Source organism: Semicossyphus pulcher, unplaced genomic scaffold, assembly GCF_022749685.1.
Source record: "Semicossyphus pulcher isolate SPU_LCO1_2020_fin unplaced genomic scaffold, fSemPul1.0.p SCAF_10, whole genome shotgun sequence".
In the NCBI taxonomy this organism is placed as follows: Eukaryota; Metazoa; Chordata; class Actinopteri; order Labriformes; family Labridae; genus Semicossyphus; species Semicossyphus pulcher.
In genome coordinates this window covers 5,700,001-5,717,851 of record NW_027211604.1, presented here as the reverse complement: position 1 = coordinate 5,717,851, position 17,851 = coordinate 5,700,001, and the positions used below count along the sequence as shown (strand labels likewise).

Sequence of the window (17,851 nt, the reverse complement as noted above, 5' to 3'; positions counted from 1 at the left end):
CCAGTGTATAATTATATATCCGGCATAAAATTGGAGCTAGCTCGTTAACAAAAACTTTATAGTATTCCCCTACTTGCTTTATTACCCATTTCATAATATTTTCTTTTCACAAATCTGAGCATTCCCTCTGCTTTATATGCAAGTAGATTGTCTAATTTTTGTCTCTCTTGTTTTAATAATTCTAATATATTCCTTCTTGATATTTTGTGTTATTTTTCTAACCTTATAATTTCAGTCTCCAATTCACGTCTCCTTGTCAGGGTTTAGGGTTAAAACAAACGGTTGAGGACCCAGATGCAGACTGAAATAAGTATTTATTTAAATAAAAAGGCAGAAGGCGAAACAAAAGGCTTACTGGTATGAGGAATCCAAGGGGGTGGGCAAACAAAATCCAATGGTAAAAAAGGTCCAACAAAACAGGCAATAAGTAATCCAAATTAGTCAGAAGGTGAAAAAAACCACACAGGGAACACTGAGACCACTGAGAATCATACAATGCATGGACATGGACAGACGACAACGAACCAGCACAGGGTAAAGGGAAGACAAAGACTAAATACACTGGGGAGGTGAAACTAATCGGGCACAAGTGAGACAATCAAGGGAGCAGGTGAAAACAATAAGGGCAGGGCACATAATCCAACAGGCGGGAAAACACACAAAGGCAGAAAGTAAAACAAGACAAAGCAAACATGGGGCAAGAACTACAAAATAAAACAGGAAACACTAAAAACCAAACTCAGGACTGTGACAGCAGAACTCAAGGAGATAATCTCTAGTCAATGAAACACAAATGAATTACATAACTAAACAAGACTAAATCAAGACAATAACACAATATATTAAATACAAAATTAAACAATAAGAACTCATGACACTCCTGGCTTCTCTTTATTGTTTTTTCCTCGACGTAATTTGAATGATATTTCCCCTCATAACAGCTTTGGCACCATCCCACAAAATAGATGGAGTAACATCTCCGTTATCATTTATATAAATATATTCTTTTAGCCTGTCATGTAGTTCTTGTTGGATTAGGGGGTCATTCAATATTGAGACATTAAGTCTCCAGTATCTGAATTGTTTTTCTTTACCTAAATTTATTTTCATCTTAATGGGGCCATGATCCGACAAAGTTATGGGTTCTATCTTAAAGTCTGTCACTCTATGTACATCAGCCTTTGAAACAAGAAAAATATCTAATCTGGAGTAACTCCCATGAACGTGGGACCTATAGGTGTAATCTCTGTCTCTGGGATGATGATATCGCAATACATCAACCAAGCCCAATCCATCCATCAACTGTTTTTGCAGAAGATGTGACATAACACAAAAGTCATGACACTTATTCCACCAACGCTGGATTACGATTGCCGGATCAACTTGACATAACTTTCACATGAAAACACAGGCTTTACCAGAATGAGGTGTTCAAGAGAGCACAGAGTTTATTTCCTCTAGCTTCATATGTAGACTCACTTGTTACAAGGTCACTTGTGAGTACTGAGGGCTAGTCCGGGATTTGAACCGAGGACCTCTCGCACCCAAAGTGAGAATCATACCCCTAGACCAATGAGCCATAAACACCTGGTGGTAATAGAAGAAAAATTCAACAAATCTCCATTGTAACTGAAATGCAAAGAAAAGGTGGGAAAGAAAATTTTGAGTTTTGTAGAAGCTGTACAAGAGAAAGGACAAGAAAGTTAGGGTTATTTCAACAAATGCTACAACCAACACTGGAATCCGATAGCTGGATCAACTTGATAGTTTCACATGAAATCATCAGCTTTTCCAGAATGAGGTGTTGGAGAGAGGACAGTTCTTTTCCTCTAGCTTCATATGTAGACTCACATGTTACAAAGTCACTTGTGAGTACTGAGGGCTCGTCCGGGATTTGAACCCGGGACCTCTCGCACCCTAAGCGAGAATCATACCCCTAGACCAACGAGCCACAAAAGACTGATTTTAATACAACAAAAACCAGACAAATCTCTATATTATCTAAAAAGCAGAGTCAAATGGTTCCATTGATTTGACTGTAATTTTTCTTCCTTTTGCAGAAGATGTGACGAAACACAAAAGTCAGGACAATTATTCCACCAACACTGGATTACGATGGCCGGATCAACTTGACATAACTTTCCTATGAAATCAGTGGCTTTTCCAGAATGAGATGTTTGAGAGAGCACAGATTTTTTTCCTCTAGCTTCATAAGCAGACTCACTTGTGTGTACTGAGGGCTCGTCCAGGAGTTGAACCCGGGACCTCTCGCACCCGGAGCGAGAATCATACCCCTAGACCAACGAGCCATAAACTCCTGGTGGTAATAGAAGAAAAATTCGGCAAATGTCCATTTTAACTGAAATGCAATGTCCATTGTTATGACTGTCTGTAATGTTTACAGGTGGGAAAGAAAATGTTGAGTTTGCTGTACAAGAAAGTTAGGGTTACTCCAACAAATGCTACAACCAACACTGGAATCCGATAGCCGGATCAACTTGACATAACTTTCACATGAAATCACTAGCTTTTCCAGAATGAGGTGTTGAAGGGGGCACAGATTTTTTTCCTCTTGCTTCATAAGTAGACTCACTTGTGAGTACTGAGGGCTCGTCCGGGATTTGAACCCGGGACCTCTCGCACCCTAAGCGAGAATCATACCCCTAGACCAACGAGCCACATGACACTGCTTTTAATCAGTGTAAAAACTCGAAAAAAACGGAACTTTACATAACCTGCAAATTCAGATTGTACACTGTTGTGACTGTAATGTTTACAGGATGTTAGGTCTTTATTTTTTTTACAGGGTGTATCAAAATGAACTCGAGAAAGGACACCAAACTTATGGTTTTCCAACAAATGATACAAGCAACACTGGAATCTGATAGCTGGATCAACTTGATAGTTTCACATGAAAACACAGGCTTTACCAGAATGAGGTGTTCAAGAGAGCACAGAGTTGTTTTCCTCTAGCTTCATATGTAGACTCACTTGGTACAAGGTAGCTCGTGAGTACTGAGGGCTCGTCCGGGATTTGAACCTGGGACCTCTCGCACCCAAAGCGAGAATCATACCCCTAGACCAACGAGCCATAAACACCTGGTGGTAATAGAAGAAAAATTCGACAAATCTCCATTGTAACTGAAATGCAAAGAAAAGGTGGGAAAGAAAATGTTGAGTTTTGTAGAAGCTGTACAAGAAAGATAGGGTTATTTCAACAAATGCTACAACCAACACCGGAATCCGATAGCTGGATGAACTTGATAGTTTCACATGAAATCACCGGCTTTTCCAGAATGAGGTGTTCCAGAGAGGACAGTTCTTTTCCTCTAGCTTCATATGTAGACTCACTTGTTACAAGGTCACTTGTGAGTACTGAGGGCTCGTCCGGGATTTGAACCCGGGACCTCTCGCACCCAAAGCGAGAATCATACCCCTAGACCAACGAGCCATAAACACCTGGTGGTAATAGAAGAAAAATTCGACAAATCTCCATTGTAACTGAAATGCAAAGAAAAGGTGGGAAAGAAAATGTTGAGTTTTGTAGAAGCTGTACAAGAAAGTTAGGGTTATTTCAACAAATGCTACAACCAACACCGGAATCCGATAGCTGGATGAACTTGATAGTTTCACATGAAATCACCGGCTTTTCCAGAATGAGGTGTTCCAGAGAGGACAGTTCTTTTCCTCTAGCTTCATATGTAGACTCACTTGTTACAAGGTCACTTGTGAGTACTGAGGGCTCGTCCGGGATTTGAACCCGGGACCTCTCGCACACTAAGCGAGAATCATACCCCTAGACCAACGAGCCACAAAAGACTGATTTTAATACAACAAAAAGCAGACAAATCTCTATATTATCTAAAAAGCAGAGTCAAATGGTTCCATTGATTTGACTGTAATTTTTCTTCTTTTTGCAGAAGATGTGACAAAACACAAAAGTCAGGACAATTATTCCACCAACACTGGATTACGATGGCCGGATCAACTTGACATAACTTTCCTATGAAATCAGTGGCTTTTCCAGAATGAGTTGTTTGAGAGAGCACAGATTTTTTTCCTCTAGCTTCATAAGTAGACTCACTTGTGTGTACTGAGGGCTCGTCCGGGATTTGAACCTGGGACCTCTCGCACCCGAAGCGAGAATCATACCCCTAGACCAACGAGCCATAAACTCCTGGTGGTAATAGAAGAAAAATTCGGCAAATGTCCATTTTAACTGAAATGCAATGTCCATTGTTATGACTGTCTGTAATGATTACAGGTGGGAAAGAAAATGTTGAGTTTTGTAGAAGCTGTACAAGAAAGTTAGGGTTATTGCAACAAATGCTACAAGCAACACTGGAATCCGATAGCCGGATCAACTTGACATAACTTTCACGTGAAATCACTGGCTTTTCCAGAATGAGGTGTTGGAGAGAGCACAGTTCTTTTCCTCTAGCTTCATATGTAGACTCACTTGTTACAAGGTCACTTGTGAGTACTGAGGGCTCGTCCGGGATTTGAACCCGGGACCTCTCGCACCCTAAGCGAGAATCATACCCCTAGACCAACGAGCCACAAAAGACTGATTTTAATACAACAAAAAGCAGACAAATCTCTATATTATCTAAAAAGCAGAGTCAAATGGTTCCATTGATTTGACTGTAATTTTTCTTCTTTTTGCAGAAGATGTGACAAAACACAAAAGTCAGGACAATTATTCCACCAACACTGGATTACGATGGCCGGATCAACTTGACATAACTTTCCTATGAAATCAGTGGCTTTTCCAGAATGAGTTGTTTGAGAGAGCACAGATTTTTTTCCTCTAGCTTCATAAGCAGACTCACTTGTGTGTACTGAGGGCTCGTCCAGGAGTTGAACCCGGGACCTCTCGCACCCGGAGCGAGAATCATACCCCTAGACCAACGAGCCATAAACACCTGGTGGTAATAGAAGAAAAATTCGGCAAATGTCCATTTTAACTGAAATGCAATGTCCATTGTTATGACTGTCTGTAATGATTACAGGTGGGAAAGAAAATGTTGAGTTTGCTGTACAAGAAAGTTAGGGTTACTCCAACAAATGCTACAACCAACACTGGAATCCGATAGCCGGATCAACTTGACATAACTTTCACATGAAATCACTGGCTTTTCCAGGAAGAGGTGTTCAAGGGGGCACAGATTTTTATCCTCTTGCTTCATAAGTAGACTCACTTTTGAGTACTGAGGGCTCGTCCGGGATTTGAACCCGGGACCTCTCGCACCCTAAGCGAGAATCATACCCCTAGACCAACGAGCCACAAAAGACTGATTTTAATACAACAAAAACCAGACAAATCTCTATATTATCTAAAAAGCAGAGTCAAATGGTTCCATTGATTTGACTGTAATTTTTCTTCCTTTTGCAGAAGATGTGACAAAACACAAAAGTCAGGACAATTATTCCACCAACACTGGATTACGATGGCCGGATCAACTTGACATAACTTTCCTATGAAATCACTGGCTTTTCCAGAATGAGTTGTTCAAGGGGGCACAGATTTTTTTCCTCTAGCTTCATAAGCAGACTCATTCCACTGAATGATATAATGAATAACTGAAATGCAATGTCCATTGTTATGACTGTCTGTAATGATTACAGGTGGGAAAGAAAATGTTGAGTTTTGTAGAAGCTGTACAAGAAAGTTAGGGTTATTTCAACAAATGCTACAACCAACACCGGAATCCGATAGCTGGATGAACTTGATAGTTTCACATGAAATCACCGGCTTTTCCAGAATGAGGTGTTCCAGAGAGGACAGTTTTTTTCCTCTAGCTTCATATGTAGACTCACTTGTTACAAGGTCACTTGTGAGTACTGAGGGCTCGTCCGGGATTTGAACCCGGGACCTCTCGCACCCTAAGCGAGAATCATACCCCTAGACCAACGAGCCACAAAAGACTGATTTTAATACAACAAAAAGCAGACAAATCTTTATATTATCTAAAAAGCAGAGTCAAATGGTTCCATTGATTTGACTGTAATTTTTCTTCTTTTTGCAGAAGATGTGACAAAACACAAAAGTCAGGACAATTATTCCACCAACACTGGATTACGATGGCCGGATCAACTTGACATAACTTTCCTATGAAATCAGTGGCTTTTCCAGAATGAGTTGTTTGAGAGAGCACAGATTTTTTTCCTCTAGCTTCATAAGCAGACTCACTTGTGTGTACTGAGGGCTCGTCCGGGATTTGAACCCGGGACCTCTCGCACCCGAAGCGAGAATCATACCCCTAGACCAACGAGCAACATGACACTGCTTTTAATCAGTGTAAAAACTCGAAAAAAACGGAACTTTACATAACCTGCAAATTCAGATTGTACACTGTTGTGACTGTAATGTTTACAGGATGTTAGGTCTTTATTTTTTTTACAGGGTGTATCAAAATGAACTCGAGAAAGGACACCAAACTTATGGTTTTCCAACAAATGATACAAGCAACACTGGAATCTGATAGCTGGATCAACTTGATAGTTTCACATGAAAACACAGGCTTTACCAGAATGAGGTGTTCAAGAGAGCACAGAGTTGTTTTCCTCTAGCTTCATATGTAGACTCACTTGGTATAAGGTAGCTCGTGAGTACTGAGGGCTCGTCCGGGATTTGAACCCGGGACCTCTCGCACCCAAAGCGAGAATCATACCCCTAGACCAACGAGCCATAAACACCTGGTGGTAATAGAAGAAAAATTCGACAAATCTCCATTGTAACTGAAATGCAAAGAAAAGGTGGGAAAGAAAATGTTGAGTTTTGTAGAAGCTGTACAAGAAAGTTAGGGTTATTTCAACAAATGCTACAACCAACACCGGAATCCGATAGCTGGATGAACTTGATAGTTTCACATGAAATCACTGGCTTTTCCAGAATGAGGTGTTGGAGAGAGCACAGTTCTTTTCCTCTAGCTTCATATGTAGACTCACTTGTTACAAGGTCACTTGTGAGTACTGAGGGCTCGTCCGGGATTTGAACCCGGGACCTCTCGCACCCTAAGCGAGAATCATACCCCTAGACCAACGAGCCACAAAAGACTGATTTTAATACAACAAAAACCAGACAAATCTCTATATTATCTAAAAAGCAGAGTCAAATGGTTCCATTGATTTGACTGTAATTTTTCTTCCTTTTGCAGAAGATGTGACGAAACACAAAAGTCAGGACAATTATTCCACCAACACTGGATTACGATGGCCGGATCAACTTGACATAACTTTCCTATGAAATCAGTGGCTTTTCCAGAATGAGATGTTTGAGAGAGCACAGATTTTTTTCCTCTAGCTTCATAAGCAGACTCACTTGTGTGTACTGAGGGCTCGTCCAGGAGTTGAACCCGGGACCTCTCGCACCCGGAGCGAGAATCATACCCCTAGACCAACGAGCCATAAACTCCTGGTGGTAATAGAAGAAAAATTCGGCAAATGTCCATTTTAACTGAAATGCAATGTCCATTGTTATGACTGTCTGTAATGATTACAGGTGGGAAAGAAAATGTTGAGTTTGCTGTACAAGAAAGTTAGGGTTACTCCAACAAATGCTACAACCAACACTGGAATCCGATAGCCGGATCAACTTGACATAACTTTCACATGAAATCACTAGCTTTTCCAGAATGAGGTGTTGAAGGGGGCACAGATTTTTTTCCTCTTGCTTCATAAGTAGACTCACTTGTGAGTACTGAGGGCTCGTCCGGGATTTGAACCCGGGACCTCTCGCACCCTAAGCGAGAATCATACCCCTAGACCAACGAGCCACATGACACTGCTTTTAATCAGTGTAAAAACTCGAAAAAAACGGAACTTTACATAACCTGCAAATTCAGATTGTACACTGTTGTGACTGTAATGTTTACAGGATGTTAGGTCTTTATTTTTTTTACAGGGTGTATCAAAATGAACTCGAGAAAGGACACCAAACTTATGGTTTTCCAACAAATGATACAAGCAACACTGGAATCTGATAGCTGGATCAACTTGATAGTTTCACATGAAAACACAGGCTTTACCAGAATGAGGTGTTCAAGAGAGCACAGAGTTGTTTTCCTCTAGCTTCATATGTAGACTCACTTGGTACAAGGTAGCTCGTGAGTACTGAGGGCTCGTCCGGGATTTGAACCTGGGACCTCTCGCACCCAAAGCGAGAATCATACCCCTAGACCAACGAGCCATAAACACCTGGTGGTAATAGAAGAAAAATTCGACAAATCTCCATTGTAACTGAAATGCAAAGAAAAGGTGGGAAAGAAAATGTTGAGTTTTGTAGAAGCTGTACAAGAAAGATAGGGTTATTTCAACAAATGCTACAACCAACACCGGAATCCGATAGCTGGATGAACTTGATAGTTTCACATGAAATCACCGGCTTTTCCAGAATGAGGTGTTCCAGAGAGGACAGTTCTTTTCCTCTAGCTTCATATGTAGACTCACTTGTTACAAGGTCACTTGTGAGTACTGAGGGCTCGTCCGGGATTTGAACCCGGGACCTCTCGCACCCAAAGCGAGAATCATACCCCTAGACCAACGAGCCATAAACACCTGGTGGTAATAGAAGAAAAATTCGACAAATCTCCATTGTAACTGAAATGCAAAGAAAAGGTGGGAAAGAAAATGTTGAGTTTTGTAGAAGCTGTACAAGAAAGTTAGGGTTATTTCAACAAATGCTACAACCAACACCGGAATCCGATAGCTGGATGAACTTGATAGTTTCACATGAAATCACCGGCTTTTCCAGAATGAGGTGTTCCAGAGAGGACAGTTCTTTTCCTCTAGCTTCATATGTAGACTCACTTGTTACAAGGTCACTTGTGAGTACTGAGGGCTCGTCCGGGATTTGAACCCGGGACCTCTCGCACACTAAGCGAGAATCATACCCCTAGACCAACGAGCCACAAAAGACTGATTTTAATACAACAAAAAGCAGACAAATCTCTATATTATCTAAAAAGCAGAGTCAAATGGTTCCATTGATTTGACTGTAATTTTTCTTCTTTTTGCAGAAGATGTGACAAAACACAAAAGTCAGGACAATTATTCCACCAACACTGGATTACGATGGCCGGATCAACTTGACATAACTTTCCTATGAAATCAGTGGCTTTTCCAGAATGAGTTGTTTGAGAGAGCACAGATTTTTTTCCTCTAGCTTCATAAGTAGACTCACTTGTGTGTACTGAGGGCTCGTCCGGGATTTGAACCTGGGACCTCTCGCACCCGAAGCGAGAATCATACCCCTAGACCAACGAGCCATAAACTCCTGGTGGTAATAGAAGAAAAATTCGGCAAATGTCCATTTTAACTGAAATGCAATGTCCATTGTTATGACTGTCTGTAATGATTACAGGTGGGAAAGAAAATGTTGAGTTTTGTAGAAGCTGTACAAGAAAGTTAGGGTTATTGCAACAAATGCTACAAGCAACACTGGAATCCGATAGCAGGATCAACTTGACATAACTTTCACGTGAAATCACTGGCTTTTCCAGAATGAGGTGTTGGAGAGAGCACAGATTTTTTTCCTCTTGCTTCATAAGTAGACTCACTTGTGAGTACTGAGGGCTCGTCCAGGATTTGAACCCGGGACCTCTCGCACCCAAAGCGAGAATCATACCCCTAGACCAACGAGCCATAAACACCTGGTGGTAATTGAAGAAAAATTCCACAAATTAACATTGTAACTGAAATGCACTGTCTATTGTTATGACTGTCTGTAATGTTTACAGGTGGGCAAGGAACATTTTGAGTTTTGTAGAAGCCGTACAAGAGAAAGCACAAGAAAGTTAGGGTTATTCCAACAAATGCTACAAGCAACACTGGAATCCGATAGCAGGATCAACTTGACATAACTTTCACACGAAATCACTGGCTTTTCCAGAACGAGGTTTCAGATCAGAACGTTGTGAACCCTCCTTTTGCCTCTAGCTTCATAAAGAAACACAGGAGACGTATTGCAAGGTCACTTGTGAGTACTGAGGGCTCGTCCGGGATTTGAACCCGGGACCTCTCGCACCCTAAGCGAGAATCATACCCCTAGACCAACGAGCAACATGACACTGCTTTTAATCAGTGTAAAAACTCGAAAAAAACGGAACTTTACATAACCTGCAAATTCAGATTGTACACTGTTGTGACTGTAATGTTTACAGGATGTTAGGTCTTTATTTCTTTATTTTTTTTACAGGGTGTATCAAAATGAACTCGAGAAAGGACACCAAACTTATGGTTTTCCAACAAATGATACAAGCAACACTGGAATCTGATAGCTGGATCAACTTGATAGTTTCACATGAAAACACAGGCTTTACCAGAATGAGGTGTTCAAGAGAGCACAGAGTTGTTTTCCTCTAGCTTCATATGTAGACTCACTTGGTACAAGGTAGCTCGTGAGTACTGAGGGCTCGTCCGGGATTTGAACCCGGGACCTCTCGCACCCAAAGTGAGAATCATACCCCTAGACCAACGAGCCATAAACACCTGGTGGTAATAGAAGAAAAATTCGACAAATCTCCATTGTAACTGAAATGCAAAGAAAAGGTGGGAAAGAAGATTTTGAGTTTTGTAGAAGCTGTACAAGAAAGTTAGGGTTATTTCAACAAATGCTACAACCAACACCGGAATCCGATAGCTGGATGAACTTGATAGTTTCACATGAAATCACCGGCTTTTCCAGAATGACGTGTTCCAGAGAGGACAGTTCTTTTCCTCTAGCTTCATATGTAGACTCACTTGTTACAAGGTCACTTGTGAGTACTGAGGGCTCGTCCGGGATTTGAACCCGGGACCTCTCGCACCCTAAGCGAGAATCATACCCCTAGACCAACGAGCCATAAACTCCTGGTGGTAATAGAAGAAAAATTCGGCAAATGTCCATTTTAACTGAAATGCAATGTCCATTGTTATGACTGTCTGTAATGATTACAGGTGGGAAAGAAAATGTTGAGTTTTGTAGAAGCTGTACAAGAAAGTTAGGGTTATTGCAACAAATGCTACAAGCAACACTGGAATCCGATAGCAGGATCAACTTGACATAACTTTCACGTGAAATCACTGGCTTTTCCAGAATGAGGTGTTGGAGAGAGCACAGATTTTTTTCCTCTTGCTTCATAAGTAGACTCACTTGTGAGTACTGAGGGCTCGTCCGGGATTTGAACCCGGGACCTCTCGCACCCAAAGCGAGAATCATACCCCTAGACCAACGAGCCATAAACACCTGGTGGTAATTGAAGAAAAATTCCACAAATTAACATTGTAACTGAAATGCACTGTCTATTGTTATGACTGTCTGTAATGTTTACAGGTGGGCAAGGAACATTTTGAGTTTTGTAGAAGCCGTACAAGAGAAAGCACAAGAAAGTTAGGGTTATTCCAACACATGCTACAAGCAACACTGGAATCCGATAGCAGGATCAACTTGACATAACTTTCACACGAAATCACTGGCTTTTCCAGAACGAGGTTTCAGATCAGAACGTTGTGAACCCTCCTTTTGCCTCTAGCTTCATAAAGAAACACAGGAGACGTATTGCAAGGTCACTTGTGAGTACTGAGGGCTCGTCCGGGATTTGAACCCGGGACCTCTCGCACCCTAAGCGAGAATCATACCCCTAGACCAACGAGCAACATGACACTGCTTTTAATCAGTGTAAAAACTCGAAAAAAACGGAACTTTACATAACCTGCAAATTCAGATTGTACACTGTTGTGACTGTAATGTTTACAGGATGTTAGGTCTTTATTTTTTTTACAGGGTGTATCAAAATGAACTCGAGAAAGGACACCAAACTTATGGTTTTCCAACAAATGATACAAGCAACACTGGAATCTGATAGCTGGATCAACTTGATAGTTTCACATGAAAACACAGGCTTTACCAGAATGAGGTGTTCAAGAGAGCACAGAGTTGTTTTCCTCTAGCTTCATATGTAGACTCACTTGGTACAAGGTAGCTCGTGAGTACTGAGGGCTCGTCCGGGATTTGAACCCGGGACCTCTCGCACCCAAAGCGAGAATCATACCCCTAGACCAACGAGCCATAAACACCTGGTGGTAATAGAAGAAAAATTCGACAAATCTCCATTGTAACTGAAATGCAAAGAAAAGGTGGGAAAGAAGATTTTGAGTTTTGTAGAAGCTGTACAAGAAAGTTAGGGTTATTTCAACAAATGCTACAACCAACACCGGAATCCGATAGCTGGATGAACTTGATAGTTTCACATGAAATCACCGGCTTTTCCAGAATGAGGTGTTCCAGAGAGGACAGTTCTTTTCCTCTAGCTTCATATGTAGACTCACTTGTTACAAGGTCACTTGTGAGTACTGAGGGCTTGTCCGGGATTTGAACCCGGGACCTCTCGCACCCTAAGCGAGAATCATACCCCTAGACCAACGAGCCACAAAAGACTGATTTTAATACAACAAAAAGCAGACAAATCTCTATATTATCTAAAAAGCAGAGTCAAATGGTTCCATTGATTTGACTGTAATTTTTCTTCTTTTTGCAGAAGATGTGACAAAACACAAAAGTCAGGACAATTATTCCGCCAACACTGGATTACGATGGCCGGATCAACTTGACATAACTTTCCTATGAAATCAGTGGCTTTTCCAGAATGAGTTGTTTGGGAGAGCACAGATTCTTTTCCTCTAGCTTCATAAGCAGACTCACTTGTGTGTACTGAGGGCTCGTCCGGGATTTGAACCCGGGACCTCTCGCACCCGAAGCGAGAATCATACCCCTAGACCAACGAGCCATAAACTCCTGGTGGTAATAGAAGAAAAATTCGGCAAATGTCCATTTTAACTGAAATGCAATGTCCATTGTTATGACTGTCTGTAATGATTACAGGTGGGAAAGAAAATGTTGAGTTTTGTAGAAGCTGTACAAGAAAGTTAGGGTTATTGCAACAAATGCTACAAGGAACACTGGAATCCGATAGCCGGATCAACTTGACATAACTTTCACGTGAAATCACTGGCTTTTCCAGAATGAGGTGTTGGAGAGAGCACAGATTTTTTTCCTCTTGCTTCATAAGTAGACTAACTTGTGAGTACTGAGGGCTCGTCCAGGATTTGAACCCGGGACCTCTCGCACCCGAAGCGAGAATCATACCCCTAGACCAACGAGCCACATGACACTGCTTTTAATCAGTGTAAAAACTCGAAAAAAACGGAACTTTACATAACCTGCAAATTCAGATTGTACACTGTTGTGACTGTAATGTTTACAGGATGTTAGGTCTTTATTTTTTTTACAGGGTGTATCAAAATGAACTCGAGAAAGGACACCAAACTTATGGTTTTCCAACAAATGATACAAGCAACACTGGAATCTGATAGCTGGATCAACTTGATAGTTTCACATGAAAACACAGGCTTTACCAGAATGAGGTGTTCCAGAGAGCACAGAGTTGTTTTCCTCTAGCTTCATATGTAGACTCACTTGGTACAAGGTAGCTCGTGAGTACTGAGGGCTCGTCCGGGATTTGAACCCGGGACCTCTCGCACCCAAAGCGAGAATCATACCCCTAGACCAACGAGCCATAAACACCTGGTGGTAATAGAAGAAAAATTCGACAAATCTCCATTGTAACTGAAATGCAAAGAAAAGGTGGGAAAGAAAATGTTGAGTTTTGTAGAAGCTGTACAAGAAAGTTAGGGTTATTTCAACAAATGCTACAACCAACACCGGAATCCGATAGCTGGATGAACTTGATAGTTTCACATGAAATCACCGGCTTTTCCAGAATGAGGTGTTCCAGAGAGGACAGTTCTTTTCCTCTAGCTTCATATGTAGACTCACTTGTTACAAGGTCACTTGTGAGTACTGAGGGCTCGTCTGGGATTTGAACCTGGGACCTCTCGCACCCTAAGCGAGAATCATACCCCTAGACCAACGAGCCACAAAAGACTGATTTTAATACAACAAAAAGCAGACAAATCTCTATATTATCTAAAAAGCAGAGTCAAATGGTTCCATTGATTTGACTGTAATTTTTCTTCTTTTTGCAGAAGATGTGACAAAACACAAAAGTCAGGACAATTATTCCACCAACACTGGATTACGATGGCCGGATCAACTTGACATAACTTTCACGTGAAATCACTGGCTTTTCCAGAATGAGGTGTTGGAGAGAGCACAGATTTTTTTCCTCTTGCTTCATAAGTAGACTCACTTGTGAGTACTGAGGGCTCGTCCGGGATTTGAACCCGGGACCTCTCGCACCCAAAGCGAGAATCATACCCCTAGACCAACGAGCCATAAACACCTGGTGGTAATTGAAGAAAAATTCCACAAATTAACATTGTAACTGAAATGCACTGTCTATTGTTATGACTGTCTGTAATGTTTACAGGTGGGCAAGGAACATTTTGAGTTTTGTAGAAGCCGTACAAGAGAAAGCACAAGAAAGTTAGGGTTATTCCAACAAATGCTACAAGCAACACTGGAATCTGATAGCTGGATCAACTTGATAGTTTCACATGAAAACACAGGCTTTACCAGAATGAGGTGTTCCAGAGAGCACAGAGTTCTTTTCCTCTAGCTTCATATGTAGACTCACTTGTTACAAGGTCACTTGTGAGTACTGAGGGCTCGTCCGGGATTTGAACCTGGGACCTCTCGCACCCTAAGCGAGAATCATACCCCTAGACCAACGAGCCACAAAAGACTGATTTTAATACAACAAAAAGCAGACAAATCTCTATATTATCTAAAAAGCAGAGTCAAATGGTTCCATTGATTTGACTGTAATTTTTCTTCTTTTTGCAGAAGATGTGACAAAACACAAAAGTCAGGACAATTATTCCGCCAACACTGGATTACGATGGCCGGATCAACTTGACATAACTTTCCTATGAAATCAGTGGCTTTTCCAGAATGAGTTGTTTGGGAGAGCACAGATTCTTTTCCTCTAGCTTCATAAGCAGACTCACTTGTGTGTACTGAGGGCTCGTCCGGGATTTGAACCCGGGACCTCTCGCACCCGAAGCGAGAATCATACCCCTAGACCAACGAGCCATAAACTCCTGGTGGTAATAGAAGAAAAATTCGGCAAATGTCCATTTTAACTGAAATGCAATGTCCATTGTTATGACTGTCTGTAATGATTACAGGTGGGAAAGAAAATGTTGAGTTTTGTAGAAGCTGTACAAGAAAGTTAGGGTTATTGCAACAAATGCTACAAGGAACACTGGAATCCGATAGCCGGATCAACTTGACATAACTTTCACGTGAAATCACTGGCTTTTCCAGAATGAGGTGTTGGAGAGAGCACAGATTTTTTTCCTCTTGCTTCATAAGTAGACTAACTTGTGAGTACTGAGGGCTCGTCCAGGATTTGAACCCGGGACCTCTCGCACCCGAAGCGAGAATCATACCCCTAGACCAACGAGCCACATGACACTGCTTTTAATCAGTGTAAAAACTCGAAAAAAACGGAACTTTACATAACCTGCAAATTCAGATTGTACACTGTTGTGACTGTAATGTTTACAGGATGTTAGGTCTTTATTTTTTTTACAGGGTGTATCAAAATGAACTCGAGAAAGGACACCAAACTTATGGTTTTCCAACAAATGATACAAGCAACACTGGAATCTGATAGCTGGATCAACTTGATAGTTTCACATGAAAACACAGGCTTTACCAGAATGAGGTGTTCCAGAGAGCACAGAGTTGTTTTCCTCTAGCTTCATATGTAGACTCACTTGGTACAAGGTAGCTCGTGAGTACTGAGGGCTCGTCCGGGATTTGAACCCGGGACCTCTCGCACCCAAAGCGAGAATCATACCCCTAGACCAACGAGCCATAAACACCTGGTGGTAATAGAAGAAAAATTCGACAAATCTCCATTGTAACTGAAATGCAAAGAAAAGGTGGGAAAGAAAATGTTGAGTTTTGTAGAAGCTGTACAAGAAAGTTAGGGTTATTTCAACAAATGCTACAACCAACACCGGAATCCGATAGCTGGATGAACTTGATAGTTTCACATGAAATCACCGGCTTTTCCAGAATGAGGTGTTCCAGAGAGGACAGTTCTTTTCCTCTAGCTTCATATGTAGACTCACTTGTTACAAGGTCACTTGTGAGTACTGAGGGCTCGTCTGGGATTTGAACCTGGGACCTCTCGCACCCTAAGCGAGAATCATACCCCTAGACCAACGAGCCACAAAAGACTGATTTTAATACAACAAAAAGCAGACAAATCTCTATATTATCTAAAAAGCAGAGTCAAATGGTTCCATTGATTTGACTGTAATTTTTCTTCTTTTTGCAGAAGATGTGACAAAACACAAAAGTCAGGACAATTATTCCACCAACACTGGATTACGATGGCCGGATCAACTTGACATAACTTTCACGTGAAATCACTGGCTTTTCCAGAATGAGGTGTTGGAGAGAGCACAGATTTTTTTCCTCTTGCTTCATAAGTAGACTCACTTGTGAGTACTGAGGGCTCGTCCGGGATTTGAACCCGGGACCTCTCGCACCCAAAGCGAGAATCATACCCCTAGACCAACGAGCCATAAACACCTGGTGGTAATTGAAGAAAAATTCCACAAATTAACATTGTAACTGAAATGCACTGTCTATTGTTATGACTGTCTGTAATGTTTACAGGTGGGCAAGGAACATTTTGAGTTTTGTAGAAGCCGTACAAGAGAAAGCACAAGAAAGTTAGGGTTATTCCAACAAATGCTACAAGCAACACTGGAATCTGATAGCTGGATCAACTTGATAGTTTCACATGAAAACACAGGCTTTACCAGAATGAGGTGTTCCAGAGAGCACAGAGTTCTTTTCCTCTAGCTTCATATGTAGACTCACTTGTTACAAGGTCACTTGTGAGTACTGAGGGCTCGTCCGGGATTTGAACCTGGGACCTCTCGCACCCTAAGCGAGAATCATACCCCTAGACCAACGAGCCACAAAAGACTGATTTTAATACAACAAAAAGCAGACAAATCTCTATATTATCTAAAAAGCAGAGTCAAATGGTTCCATTGATTTGACTGTAATTTTTCTTCTTTTTGCAGAAGATGTGACAAAACACAAAAGTCAGGACAATTATTCCGCCAACACTGGATTACGATGGCCGGATCAACTTGACATAACTTTCCTATGAAATCAGTGGCTTTTCCAGAATGAGTTGTTTGGGAGAGCACAGATTCTTTTCCTCTAGCTTCATAAGCAGACTCACTTGTGTGTACTGAGGGCTCGTCCGGGATTTGAACCCGGGACCTCTCGCACCCGAAGCGAGAATCATACCCCTAGACCAACGAGCCATAAACTCCTGGTGGTAATAGAAGAAAAATTCGGCAAATGTCCATTTTAACTGAAATGCAATGTCCATTGTTATGACTGTCTGTAATGATTACAGGTGGGAAAGAAAATGTTGAGTTTTGTAGAAGCTGTACAAGAAAGTTAGGGTTATTGCAACAAATGCTACAAGGAACACTGGAATCCGATAGCCGGATCAACTTGACATAACTTTCACGTGAAATCACTGGCTTTTCCAGAATGAGGTGTTGGAGAGAGCACAGATTTTTTTCCTCTTGCTTCATAAGTAGACTAACTTGTGAGTACTGAGGGCTCGTCCAGGATTTGAACCCGGGACCTCTCGCACCCGAAGCGAGAATCATACCCCTAGACCAACGAGCCACATGACACTGCTTTTAATCAGTGTAAAAACTCGAAAAAAACGGAACTTTACATAACCTGCAAATTCAGATTGTACACTGTTGTGACTGTAATGTTTACAGGATGTTAGGTCTTTATTTTTTTTACAGGGTGTATCAAAATGAACTCGAGAAAGGACACCAAACTTATGGTTTT

The 17,851-nt window shown here is 41.4% G+C and overlaps 40 non-coding genes across 40 annotated transcripts; all 40 read right to left on the bottom strand.

Moving 5' to 3' along the window:
* Positions 1-1,879: 1,879 nt before the first annotated feature.
* On the bottom strand, positions 1,880-1,951 carry trnap-agg (transfer RNA proline (anticodon AGG)). The gene has a single exon. It is a non-coding gene; the product is annotated as a tRNA-Pro (tRNA).
* A 286-nt stretch (positions 1,952-2,237) lies between these two features.
* On the bottom strand, positions 2,238-2,309 carry trnap-cgg (transfer RNA proline (anticodon CGG)). The gene has a single exon. It is a non-coding gene; the product is annotated as a tRNA-Pro (tRNA).
* A 297-nt stretch (positions 2,310-2,606) lies between these two features.
* Positions 2,607-2,678, bottom strand: trnap-agg (transfer RNA proline (anticodon AGG)). Its single transcript has one exon. It is a non-coding gene; the product is annotated as a tRNA-Pro (tRNA).
* A 341-nt stretch (positions 2,679-3,019) lies between these two features.
* On the bottom strand, positions 3,020-3,091 carry trnap-ugg (transfer RNA proline (anticodon UGG)). The gene has a single exon. It is a non-coding gene; the product is annotated as a tRNA-Pro (tRNA).
* Positions 3,092-3,379: 288 nt separating this feature from the next.
* On the bottom strand, positions 3,380-3,451 carry trnap-ugg (transfer RNA proline (anticodon UGG)). Its single transcript has one exon. It is a non-coding gene; the product is annotated as a tRNA-Pro (tRNA).
* A 288-nt stretch (positions 3,452-3,739) lies between these two features.
* Positions 3,740-3,811, bottom strand: trnat-agu (transfer RNA threonine (anticodon AGU)). The gene has a single exon. It is a non-coding gene; the product is annotated as a tRNA-Thr (tRNA).
* A 286-nt stretch (positions 3,812-4,097) lies between these two features.
* Positions 4,098-4,169, bottom strand: trnap-cgg (transfer RNA proline (anticodon CGG)). Its single transcript has one exon. It is a non-coding gene; the product is annotated as a tRNA-Pro (tRNA).
* Positions 4,170-4,487: 318 nt separating this feature from the next.
* trnap-agg (transfer RNA proline (anticodon AGG)) lies at positions 4,488-4,559 on the bottom strand. Its single transcript has one exon. It is a non-coding gene; the product is annotated as a tRNA-Pro (tRNA).
* A 286-nt stretch (positions 4,560-4,845) lies between these two features.
* On the bottom strand, positions 4,846-4,917 carry trnap-cgg (transfer RNA proline (anticodon CGG)). Its single transcript has one exon. It is a non-coding gene; the product is annotated as a tRNA-Pro (tRNA).
* Positions 4,918-5,214: 297 nt separating this feature from the next.
* On the bottom strand, positions 5,215-5,286 carry trnap-agg (transfer RNA proline (anticodon AGG)). Its single transcript has one exon. It is a non-coding gene; the product is annotated as a tRNA-Pro (tRNA).
* A 562-nt stretch (positions 5,287-5,848) lies between these two features.
* Positions 5,849-5,920, bottom strand: trnap-agg (transfer RNA proline (anticodon AGG)). Its single transcript has one exon. It is a non-coding gene; the product is annotated as a tRNA-Pro (tRNA).
* Positions 5,921-6,206: 286 nt separating this feature from the next.
* trnap-cgg (transfer RNA proline (anticodon CGG)) lies at positions 6,207-6,278 on the bottom strand. The gene has a single exon. It is a non-coding gene; the product is annotated as a tRNA-Pro (tRNA).
* Positions 6,279-6,619: 341 nt separating this feature from the next.
* Positions 6,620-6,691, bottom strand: trnap-ugg (transfer RNA proline (anticodon UGG)). Its single transcript has one exon. It is a non-coding gene; the product is annotated as a tRNA-Pro (tRNA).
* Positions 6,692-6,979: 288 nt separating this feature from the next.
* trnap-agg (transfer RNA proline (anticodon AGG)) lies at positions 6,980-7,051 on the bottom strand. The gene has a single exon. It is a non-coding gene; the product is annotated as a tRNA-Pro (tRNA).
* A 286-nt stretch (positions 7,052-7,337) lies between these two features.
* trnap-cgg (transfer RNA proline (anticodon CGG)) lies at positions 7,338-7,409 on the bottom strand. Its single transcript has one exon. It is a non-coding gene; the product is annotated as a tRNA-Pro (tRNA).
* Positions 7,410-7,706: 297 nt separating this feature from the next.
* trnap-agg (transfer RNA proline (anticodon AGG)) lies at positions 7,707-7,778 on the bottom strand. Its single transcript has one exon. It is a non-coding gene; the product is annotated as a tRNA-Pro (tRNA).
* Positions 7,779-8,119: 341 nt separating this feature from the next.
* On the bottom strand, positions 8,120-8,191 carry trnap-ugg (transfer RNA proline (anticodon UGG)). Its single transcript has one exon. It is a non-coding gene; the product is annotated as a tRNA-Pro (tRNA).
* A 288-nt stretch (positions 8,192-8,479) lies between these two features.
* On the bottom strand, positions 8,480-8,551 carry trnap-ugg (transfer RNA proline (anticodon UGG)). Its single transcript has one exon. It is a non-coding gene; the product is annotated as a tRNA-Pro (tRNA).
* A 288-nt stretch (positions 8,552-8,839) lies between these two features.
* Positions 8,840-8,911, bottom strand: trnat-agu (transfer RNA threonine (anticodon AGU)). Its single transcript has one exon. It is a non-coding gene; the product is annotated as a tRNA-Thr (tRNA).
* A 286-nt stretch (positions 8,912-9,197) lies between these two features.
* On the bottom strand, positions 9,198-9,269 carry trnap-cgg (transfer RNA proline (anticodon CGG)). Its single transcript has one exon. It is a non-coding gene; the product is annotated as a tRNA-Pro (tRNA).
* A 304-nt stretch (positions 9,270-9,573) lies between these two features.
* Positions 9,574-9,645, bottom strand: trnap-ugg (transfer RNA proline (anticodon UGG)). The gene has a single exon. It is a non-coding gene; the product is annotated as a tRNA-Pro (tRNA).
* Positions 9,646-9,990: 345 nt separating this feature from the next.
* On the bottom strand, positions 9,991-10,062 carry trnap-agg (transfer RNA proline (anticodon AGG)). Its single transcript has one exon. It is a non-coding gene; the product is annotated as a tRNA-Pro (tRNA).
* A 349-nt stretch (positions 10,063-10,411) lies between these two features.
* On the bottom strand, positions 10,412-10,483 carry trnap-ugg (transfer RNA proline (anticodon UGG)). Its single transcript has one exon. It is a non-coding gene; the product is annotated as a tRNA-Pro (tRNA).
* Positions 10,484-10,771: 288 nt separating this feature from the next.
* trnap-agg (transfer RNA proline (anticodon AGG)) lies at positions 10,772-10,843 on the bottom strand. Its single transcript has one exon. It is a non-coding gene; the product is annotated as a tRNA-Pro (tRNA).
* A 304-nt stretch (positions 10,844-11,147) lies between these two features.
* On the bottom strand, positions 11,148-11,219 carry trnap-ugg (transfer RNA proline (anticodon UGG)). The gene has a single exon. It is a non-coding gene; the product is annotated as a tRNA-Pro (tRNA).
* Positions 11,220-11,564: 345 nt separating this feature from the next.
* On the bottom strand, positions 11,565-11,636 carry trnap-agg (transfer RNA proline (anticodon AGG)). Its single transcript has one exon. It is a non-coding gene; the product is annotated as a tRNA-Pro (tRNA).
* A 341-nt stretch (positions 11,637-11,977) lies between these two features.
* On the bottom strand, positions 11,978-12,049 carry trnap-ugg (transfer RNA proline (anticodon UGG)). The gene has a single exon. It is a non-coding gene; the product is annotated as a tRNA-Pro (tRNA).
* Positions 12,050-12,337: 288 nt separating this feature from the next.
* trnap-agg (transfer RNA proline (anticodon AGG)) lies at positions 12,338-12,409 on the bottom strand. The gene has a single exon. It is a non-coding gene; the product is annotated as a tRNA-Pro (tRNA).
* A 286-nt stretch (positions 12,410-12,695) lies between these two features.
* Positions 12,696-12,767, bottom strand: trnap-cgg (transfer RNA proline (anticodon CGG)). The gene has a single exon. It is a non-coding gene; the product is annotated as a tRNA-Pro (tRNA).
* Positions 12,768-13,071: 304 nt separating this feature from the next.
* trnap-cgg (transfer RNA proline (anticodon CGG)) lies at positions 13,072-13,143 on the bottom strand. Its single transcript has one exon. It is a non-coding gene; the product is annotated as a tRNA-Pro (tRNA).
* Positions 13,144-13,484: 341 nt separating this feature from the next.
* Positions 13,485-13,556, bottom strand: trnap-ugg (transfer RNA proline (anticodon UGG)). The gene has a single exon. It is a non-coding gene; the product is annotated as a tRNA-Pro (tRNA).
* A 646-nt stretch (positions 13,557-14,202) lies between these two features.
* trnap-ugg (transfer RNA proline (anticodon UGG)) lies at positions 14,203-14,274 on the bottom strand. The gene has a single exon. It is a non-coding gene; the product is annotated as a tRNA-Pro (tRNA).
* Positions 14,275-14,604: 330 nt separating this feature from the next.
* On the bottom strand, positions 14,605-14,676 carry trnap-agg (transfer RNA proline (anticodon AGG)). The gene has a single exon. It is a non-coding gene; the product is annotated as a tRNA-Pro (tRNA).
* A 286-nt stretch (positions 14,677-14,962) lies between these two features.
* trnap-cgg (transfer RNA proline (anticodon CGG)) lies at positions 14,963-15,034 on the bottom strand. Its single transcript has one exon. It is a non-coding gene; the product is annotated as a tRNA-Pro (tRNA).
* A 304-nt stretch (positions 15,035-15,338) lies between these two features.
* trnap-cgg (transfer RNA proline (anticodon CGG)) lies at positions 15,339-15,410 on the bottom strand. Its single transcript has one exon. It is a non-coding gene; the product is annotated as a tRNA-Pro (tRNA).
* Positions 15,411-15,751: 341 nt separating this feature from the next.
* On the bottom strand, positions 15,752-15,823 carry trnap-ugg (transfer RNA proline (anticodon UGG)). Its single transcript has one exon. It is a non-coding gene; the product is annotated as a tRNA-Pro (tRNA).
* Positions 15,824-16,469: 646 nt separating this feature from the next.
* Positions 16,470-16,541, bottom strand: trnap-ugg (transfer RNA proline (anticodon UGG)). The gene has a single exon. It is a non-coding gene; the product is annotated as a tRNA-Pro (tRNA).
* Positions 16,542-16,871: 330 nt separating this feature from the next.
* trnap-agg (transfer RNA proline (anticodon AGG)) lies at positions 16,872-16,943 on the bottom strand. Its single transcript has one exon. It is a non-coding gene; the product is annotated as a tRNA-Pro (tRNA).
* A 286-nt stretch (positions 16,944-17,229) lies between these two features.
* Positions 17,230-17,301, bottom strand: trnap-cgg (transfer RNA proline (anticodon CGG)). Its single transcript has one exon. It is a non-coding gene; the product is annotated as a tRNA-Pro (tRNA).
* A 304-nt stretch (positions 17,302-17,605) lies between these two features.
* Positions 17,606-17,677, bottom strand: trnap-cgg (transfer RNA proline (anticodon CGG)). The gene has a single exon. It is a non-coding gene; the product is annotated as a tRNA-Pro (tRNA).
* Positions 17,678-17,851: the final 174 nt, after the last annotated feature.